Raw genomic sequence first — 8,396 nt, 5'->3', positions numbered from 1 at the left:
ATAATCATATTTGACAAAAATTTTACAATTGGTGTGTAATTATTTTCAGGGACCACGTGGCTAAAGTGGTTTTAGGCAGGTTTTGCATTACACAGTTCATATTAGTATGCTAAATGATTTCAGTTATTTCACAGCTAAAACTGCAATAATAATAACAATAATAATAATAATCTAATCAAATCCAAAGGCTTTAAATGAGATGCATAAGAAACTATCACTACACACAGGAGTGGTTTGAGGACAGAAAGCCGACAAATCGCTTGATACAACAAAACAGTGTCTTTATAACCACACTGTAAAAATTATATGATCAATTAGTCCTGACAGCATGTTTTAGGTCATTGTAACTTATTAAAACTAAGTTAATCATGTTCTAACTTAATTTTATAAATTACGCAAGCTGTTTTAAGTCAGTTTAACGTAATATAAGGTCAATAGACTCATAAGGTTTAATTTGATTCAGCTTAAAAATTTAACCAAGGCAACCAGGATTTTTATACAGTGTGGTATAAGCAGAATAATCAACTCTGTTCTATTGAATTATTAGAAAATAATGCATGCTCAAGGTTATTAACCCTTTAACAAGCATCGTAACCACCTGGTCGACTTTTTATCCATCATTATTATTTTAATTGCTTATTACTATTTATCAGAGTTGTGTCAATATATCGTTTAATGAAAGCGTGGGCCAAAGAAAATATTTTCAAGCAGTGCACCTTAAAGTATTAAAGGGATAGTTCATCCTAAACTGAAAATTCTGTAATAAAACTGTGCCTTCACTTTGTTACAATCCTGATTGGGTTTCTTCTTTTAAACAAAGAAATAAGATATTTTTTGTAGAAAGTTGGAAACCTGTAACCACTGACTTTCATAATATTTGTGTTGTCTATGGAAGTTAATGGTTACAGGTTTCCACTTTTTTCCCAACCCATCTTCTTTAGTGTTCAACAAAATAAAGGAACTCATAACAATTTGTAACCACTTGAGGATGAGTCATTTTTAATTTTGGGCCAAACTATCTAGATAATCCAGTAAAGAAAATGCTGAGTTTTTTCAACTCAATCTTTGGTAAAATATGGACAAAATCAACAGCTGGGTTAATTTTTCAAATTTAATTTACAGTATCAAATTAACTCAACATTTGGGTTTGTCAATTTTAGGCATGGGCCGGTATTAGATTGTGACAGTATGGATAAAAATATCACGGTTTAACGGGTTCACGGTATTGCGATTACTACTCTAAAATATATTCTTTTTAAATTTCTGGGTAAAAAAACAACTTTTTTACCCTTTGAACAGAAAATATTTTATTTTAAGAAACATTTAAAAAATGTTGGAACAGTAAACATGTCAGGCTAAATCATTCAAATGAATCATTGACTTTTGCTGTCTTCATTTGTTTCAAAAACACACGGAAATTAAAAAAAAAATGTAAAACTGCTAAAAGAAAAATCTTTTCTGCTGGAGATACTGTTGTCCTAAAAATGAAAAATAAATAAAAATAAAATAAAAATAAGTAAAATATAAAATAAATAAAAAATCCTACACATACCTTAGAAACAGTATAGCAGAAAATGTTGGCGGTTTTAAAACCTTGACTTTCCAAACCACGATAAACCTTGAAAACAGTTATCGTCCCATGCATGCGTAGTCCATATTTTACCTAATTTGTGTTGAAATGACCAAACTTTTGTGAATATATGGGTGTGTTATTTCTTACATATTGCTACACTCTCAAAATTGTATTACTGATGTGTAAAATTTTGCAAAAAATATGTATAAAAACTAGGGATGTCCATATCTGATCACATATCGGAAATTGGGCCCAATCATGCGATTTCAGACTCGAACGGAATTGGACGTTACCTCCCGATCAGGACTTGAATATATATGTACATATATAGAGAGATTCTCATTATTTTTAACACATCTATAGTTATGAGGTGGCACAGAGTTAGACCTCTTTCTTGACTAGTAACAGCAACACGTGCAGCATGACATCACTTTGTTGCAGAGACGCTATTGGTTAAATGCCGGCAAAGAAAAACATGGAAGCCGCTTGAAACGGACTGCTTGTCTGCAGTCTGGAGGTATTATAAAGTTGATGATCACAACATTGCCATAGCAAACTGTGAGAACTTGGGATTGCTGTGTATTTTAAGTTGAGGAGCTATTTGTTTTTATATGACATTTTTTTTATATTTACTGTTGCACTAAAGTCCAAAAGTGAAGAACTAATGTTATTTATTACTTGATTTTTCAAGCTACATCACAGAAGTGCTCTGTTTGTTAATAGAGTTGCTTTAGGTTAAAAATAAGGTGAATTAAAAAAAAAGGATTATCCTGGATCAGTTTCTTTACTCTTTTTATCCTTTTTTTATGGATTATAGAAAGTATCGGATCGAGTTTCGGTAGCAGTAGATACTCTAAATCAAATGACTCGGACTTGGACTTAAGGGCAAAAAAACCTGATCAGGACATCCCTAATAAAAACCTTAATTATTGTCATTGATGCTTATAAAAAATGTGTCTAAAACACATTATTTGCCAAAGATCACCGATTTCTTCAGCCTTCAGATTAAACTGGTTTACTAAACATTGGCTCCCCTCAGCTGTGACTACTAACCGGCACTGCACAGAAGCCACTCACTCGCCCACAGTTGTTTCCCTCTTCCCTCTCCCTAAAGCAGCCATTGAAATGGGGTGTAAAAGGGGAGCAGCGGGTGTAGGGTGTCTTGGGGCCAGTGTGAACAGCTGAGAGGTGTGATTTCACGGCTCTGATTGGGCTGGACAGCAGGCCCCAGATCCTAAAGGACACCAACAGGTGGAGCAGCACGGGGCCGAGGGGGAGTATAAGGGACGGCGAACACTTGAAAAGCCCAGGAGCGAGTGGCAACGTCTGGACAGAAATCAACAGCCACGCAAAGAGGACGGTACACTGTAGCACTCAGAAGAAGAGGAGAGATGAGGACTGAGAGGTGTGGGGAGAGCTTTCATTTGGTGGTAGTTGAGGGGGCTTTTGATAGCACTGTTTTATTGTTAATGGAATAGTCATTTGATAATATTTGAGGCTTTAGTATTTTTTACAATTACATTTTTAAAGATTTTTTATTATTATTATTATTATTATTATTGTTATTATTATATGCAGCTCTGGAGACCACTAATTATGTTTTTTTTAATTTGCCGTTTATAGGAACATGTTTTAGTAGAATGCTTATTTGTTTTTTATTTATTTCTACTGACAGCATGTCTTCAGCATTAGAATTTTGTATATAAATATGATCATTTTGAGCACCTATTTGTAGAAAGTGACAATTGGTCAATATAAAATGTCAAATATTGGGGAAAAAATGTATATATGTTAAATAAATTTATGCAATTTTTCTTTTTTGTTGCAATATTTAAGGTCTAAAAACATGGAATATGTAGTATTGACTGTTATTTTACAGATACATTGTCTAAATTATAATATTCTTACTTTGAAGACACTTAATAAAAAGTTTCTAAGATAAAATGTTAATGAACAATAACTATTTCATACTAATGGCAAATCTAGAAAACCAAAAATAATTTATTAATAAGTTTTTTTCCAGAGCTGTATATATAAATTAAATAAATAATACATTTTAAAATATTTAATGTAGTAGTTTTAATCTATTTTACAAAAATATATTTTAAGTATTTTCTCACTCTTTAATTGTCAATGCTAATTGTTTTTTATGATTTCAGAATAAATGCTGCAACAGCCTGCATTTTATTAGAACTAAAGTTTTTTTATTTTTGCCATGTTTTTTCTTTAACAATACGTAGTTCATCTTTATACATTATCTATACCTCAAATTCGGGTTTTCTTTTGTTCCTGAGATGCTGGGTGACATCTCTATTTTTTACGAGGCAGCAAATGGAAGATTTTACACTTCTGCCTCTGGAAATGGTGTTGTTAAAGGAAATGGAGGTCTAGCGCGTTACTATGTTTTCACCTGAGGTGTTGTTACTCGACTTTGATCTACTGTATATCAAGCTCCTACATCAAGAAAGAGTCTAAAAGGGGCAGTTTAGCCACATGTCATAATAGAAAACCAGGTCTATTTAAATGCAAGATAGATGTCAGAGTGCTACATGTGCTAGTCCTCTTCTGCTTGACTGGCCTTCCTCCATGTACTTTTCTGTCTACGGACACACAAAAAACAAGTGAAGGAAGAGACAACTGCACACAGGTAAATGCGCTTTTCTTTGCACATTAACTGTAATATTCCTCAGTTGACACAATGTCAGTTTTTGTGTGTGTTTTGAAATGAAGAACAAATGTCTGGAGTCATGAAGGAATCCTGAAATGCTGCTTTCAACCCAAAGTTTTGATTGATCTGAAGTTATTGTTGTGTACCTTCATTTAATATATAGCTTAAACAAATGATTAAATTAAAATAATAATAATATACTAATTACTTGTCTGTATGTGTGCCTGTTCTTTGAAGGAAACTGAATGTTGCCTCTTGTGAAGACATGCTTCCTTATATGCCCATATTAATGCTCAAGTTATGGAATGTAAGGAAGTGTGTGGTTTCAGGGGGAAATTTCTCCACACACAATGATATAAACTGATTAATTATAATTATATTGTACAGTTTTAACCTTAGGTTGACTTAAATTGGTGTCCTATTGAGCTCTGATATGTTCTTTGTTCATAAATATAAATAGACTATTTGTGAATAGATTCTTACTGCACTTACTCTGGTGGTAAAACTGTTGTTTGAGTTGGTTAGCAGCTCATAGACCTCCACACCGCGAAAATCAAGCCTAATTATGCCATCTTTTTCCTTTTTTATCATACTCTGCTTCGTTTTGCACTCAAATATGAAAGGAGCTCGACAGATGCGCAGTAGTTAGCGGATTACTGTATTTAACTTTTAATTTGCGCGTGCGCTGTTGTGCGCGGTCAAACCCGATGACGAAAAACGCATCACGAGGACAGCGTGCGACCCATTGCTTGCGACCGAAGACTATTTATATAGGTATCGTTTTTCACTGATTCACTTCTACTGAAGATCCTGGACAGACTGATAGAGCACAGCTGTTTCTTAACTTCAAACCTTGAGGTTTTTCTAGAGAAGAGAGAGTCTACTTTTCTCAATTATCAGCATATTAAAAAAAAAAAAGTAGCAGGATTTCATTCATCAGCTGTAGTAAAAGTGTAGTAAATAGATTTTAGTGCTTTGATTACCATTTTTTTAAACTACTGTTTAAAGGGATAGTTCACCCCAAAATTTTAATTGACTCACTATTAACTCGCCCCCATGTGGATACAAACTTTTATGAGTTTCTTTCTTCTGTTGAACACAGAATATATTTTGAAGAAAGCTGAAAACCTGTGACCAATGACTTTAATAGTAGGAAAAACAAATAGTTTGGAAGGAAATGGTTGCAGGTTTCCAACATTTTTCAAAATATTTTCTTTTGTGTTCAACAGAAGATAGAAACTCAAACTGGATTGAAATAAGGCAAGGGAGTTTTCATTTTACTATCCCTTTAACTACAAATGGTTAAAGTAGACAATAGCCACACCATGGTTGATTTGTTTTTACCATGGTTTATCTACAATAAACTTTACTTTATTTGCTCTAAAACTATGAATAATTTTCATAAGGGTTTAAATGTTGTCTTACCGCAGAAGAAGCCGAAACAATTTGTACATTTAGCAAAATTTTTTAAATGATAATAATTAATTGTACTTTGTCTTCAACAGGTAAGCCAGGAGAACAGTTTCCTGAAGATTGTCAACATAAGCTCTGTTAGACTTCCTCCGTCTCTTTCTGAAGCAGCACGCCTTGCTGTGGCTGGTCAAATGGAACCAAGTCAGGTGTTTCTGCGAGGTTTGGTCCCCTTCAACCAGCTACTGCGTCGTGAATACAGCCTACATATAGATTTTAAGAGAGTATATGTCTGCTTAAAATGTACTAACACTTACTTTGAAAAATAAAATACCACTCAATAAACTATTTTACTGTTGCAATGTTGTGTTCATTTCCTTCTTAAATATAATTGAAGAAATGATTTGATAATGATCATTCAGTCCCTGAGCTTGCATTCAGTGCGTCTTTAAAAAAAGATGTGCACCTAATTGTTTTTAAATCTGCACTCGCTTAATAAAGAAAAACAAACATTTTCATGTTTCTTAAAGCTTGGCTATTGTCTACTTTAACCATTTGTAGTTAAAGGGATAGTTCACCCAAAATGAAAACTCCCTTGCCTTATTAATGTGTTGGCTGATATACACTGATCTGTTGCCAGTAGTATGGATGTTTATTTCTATTTTTGATTTGCATTACATTTATATTTTTGTTAGTTGCATTAACATTGATTTCTGGCTGAACACATTTGCATTTTTTAAAGTTTAACAAAGTACATTTTATTGACATATTTAGTCATTTTAAACAACATGTTGTCTAGGTTGGCCATGTAAGTCACAGTACCAAAACTGGTTAATGAGCTGCCACTATTTTTCTGTTACTGTTGAAATGTTTTATTTATTTATGTATGTATTAGTTTTGTTAATTTATTGTAATTTAGTTTAATTTAACTTTAAAAAGGTGGTTCAATCCACTGCAGTGACCCTTGATAAATAAGAGACTAAGTCGAAGGAAAGTGAGTGAGTGACAAAAATTACAATTTTTTTTTTAATTTGAAAAATAATGACAATTCTTCGAGCACAGATCCAAATGTACCATTGATAATTACATAAATGTGCTCAAGCCTCCATTACTACATTATTTTATAACATTACATCAGAAAATGCAGGTAATGAAATATCTGAAATATCTAATGAAAAAAACGCCATGAAATTATCATCTTTGTTGGGGTCTGTTGGAGATATTCATATTGTCCTTTTTTTTGATCTCCAATATGGTGAATAGCCTATATACGTAGTAGCCAGAAAAAAAGAATTTGTAAATACTACAGTGTTTTTCAAACTACAGTTAAGTGTGTTACTTTAGGTACTATTAAGGTTCTTTTAAGGTACCACTACTGTGACAAGACACTTTGTACCTTAACAGTGTCAAATGTGTTCCTTCAAGAGCTATTTTAAGACATTTTGCTGCTGTATATCCAAAATGTGTCAATTTATTTTCAGTAAATATAAAACATCATTTATATTCTTAAGCAATGTTTTAAAAAAATGTTTCTTTTGTGTAAATGTACATTTTTCATTTACAACAAAGAATAAAAAATACTTTAACATAAATTGAAAGATTTATTTTTCGCTAAACATTTCACAACACTTTTCACAAAAAATGTTACAGAAGTACATTCTCCCATGTACAATAGAAAACTTTTTTTTTCTCCAATTTTCACACAATACCTTTGAAATCATATAAAAGTAATTTACTTAATTTTAAAATAGAAATAGAATTATGTAAAAGTATTGTAATGAGATGCACAATGTTTGATTAGTTTTACAATACTACAATGTCTGCATGAACACTTTGCATATGATGGTATGGAGTTAGATTTGTTTCTTTATTATTCAATCAAAAATATTTAGTTTTAAAGAAAAATGAAGTACGTAGTGATTAAAAAATAAAAGAATTCAAATTAAAAAAACATGTTTAATTAATAGTCAATGATGATAAAATATTTTGGATTGGAAAAAATAAACTATTGTCCTACTATGCAGTTACCACAATTTTCATTGCACACTCATTTATTTTGCTCTCTCTTTTGCTGTCATTTATTGCACATCTAGAATCAATGCTTGCGGGTTGAAATGTTTGGCTTGTGAGTTGAAAAGTTTTGAACCCATGTATGCTGAGGTTGATTTTGTCTTTATTATTCAAACAAACATATGAAGTTTTTGACCAAAATGAGGTACAATGCAATTAAAATATAAAAGATTTCAAATAATAAAAAATATTTATTTAAAAAATGCACACTGCAAAAATTAAACTATTGCGATTTTATGCAGTTACCACCAGATTAATTCAGTGTGTGCTGATTCATTTTGCTTTCGGTTTTGTTTCATTTTTTGCTGATCTGAAATCTTTGCTTGCCAGTTGAAAAATTTTGCGAGTTAAAAACTCGATCTGCAGCTCAGTGGGCGGGATCTTCTGAAACACCTTATACCATTGGTCAATCTGGATTGAGATCACAGGTTGGCCACACCCATTATATTTTCTGGACTGGACCATAGATATATACATTACATGTCGCCTACCCTGTTGTTGTCTATTGGAAGGAATGCGTCAATAGTGCCGCCATTTTAGTACAGGGTAGCGCTCCTTTGAAATAAATGTTCGACGAAGTTGCAGTGGAGGACTGTGGCCATCCAGAGCCAGAGAAATACACATATACACATATATCTATGATCGGGTGTTTTTGTGGAGGTCAGTATGCAATTT

General features: G+C 32.5%; 1 long non-coding RNA gene across 1 annotated transcript; it reads left to right on the top strand.

Annotated features, from left to right (window-relative positions):
• Positions 1-2,836: 2,836 nt before the first annotated feature.
• Positions 2,837-5,999, top strand: LOC130247844 (uncharacterized). Its single transcript, XR_008839578.1, has 2 exons — positions 2,837-4,220; positions 5,747-5,999. It is a non-coding gene; the product is annotated as an uncharacterized LOC130247844 (long non-coding RNA).
• The last annotated feature ends 2,397 nt before the right edge of the window (positions 6,000-8,396 follow it).

The sequence above is a fragment of the Danio aesculapii genome, chromosome 20 (assembly GCF_903798145.1).
Source record: "Danio aesculapii chromosome 20, fDanAes4.1, whole genome shotgun sequence".
Taxonomy (NCBI): domain Eukaryota; kingdom Metazoa; phylum Chordata; class Actinopteri; order Cypriniformes; family Danionidae; genus Danio; species Danio aesculapii.
Note: the sequence above shows the minus strand (reverse complement) of the source record. Positions and strands in the feature narration are given on the sequence as shown.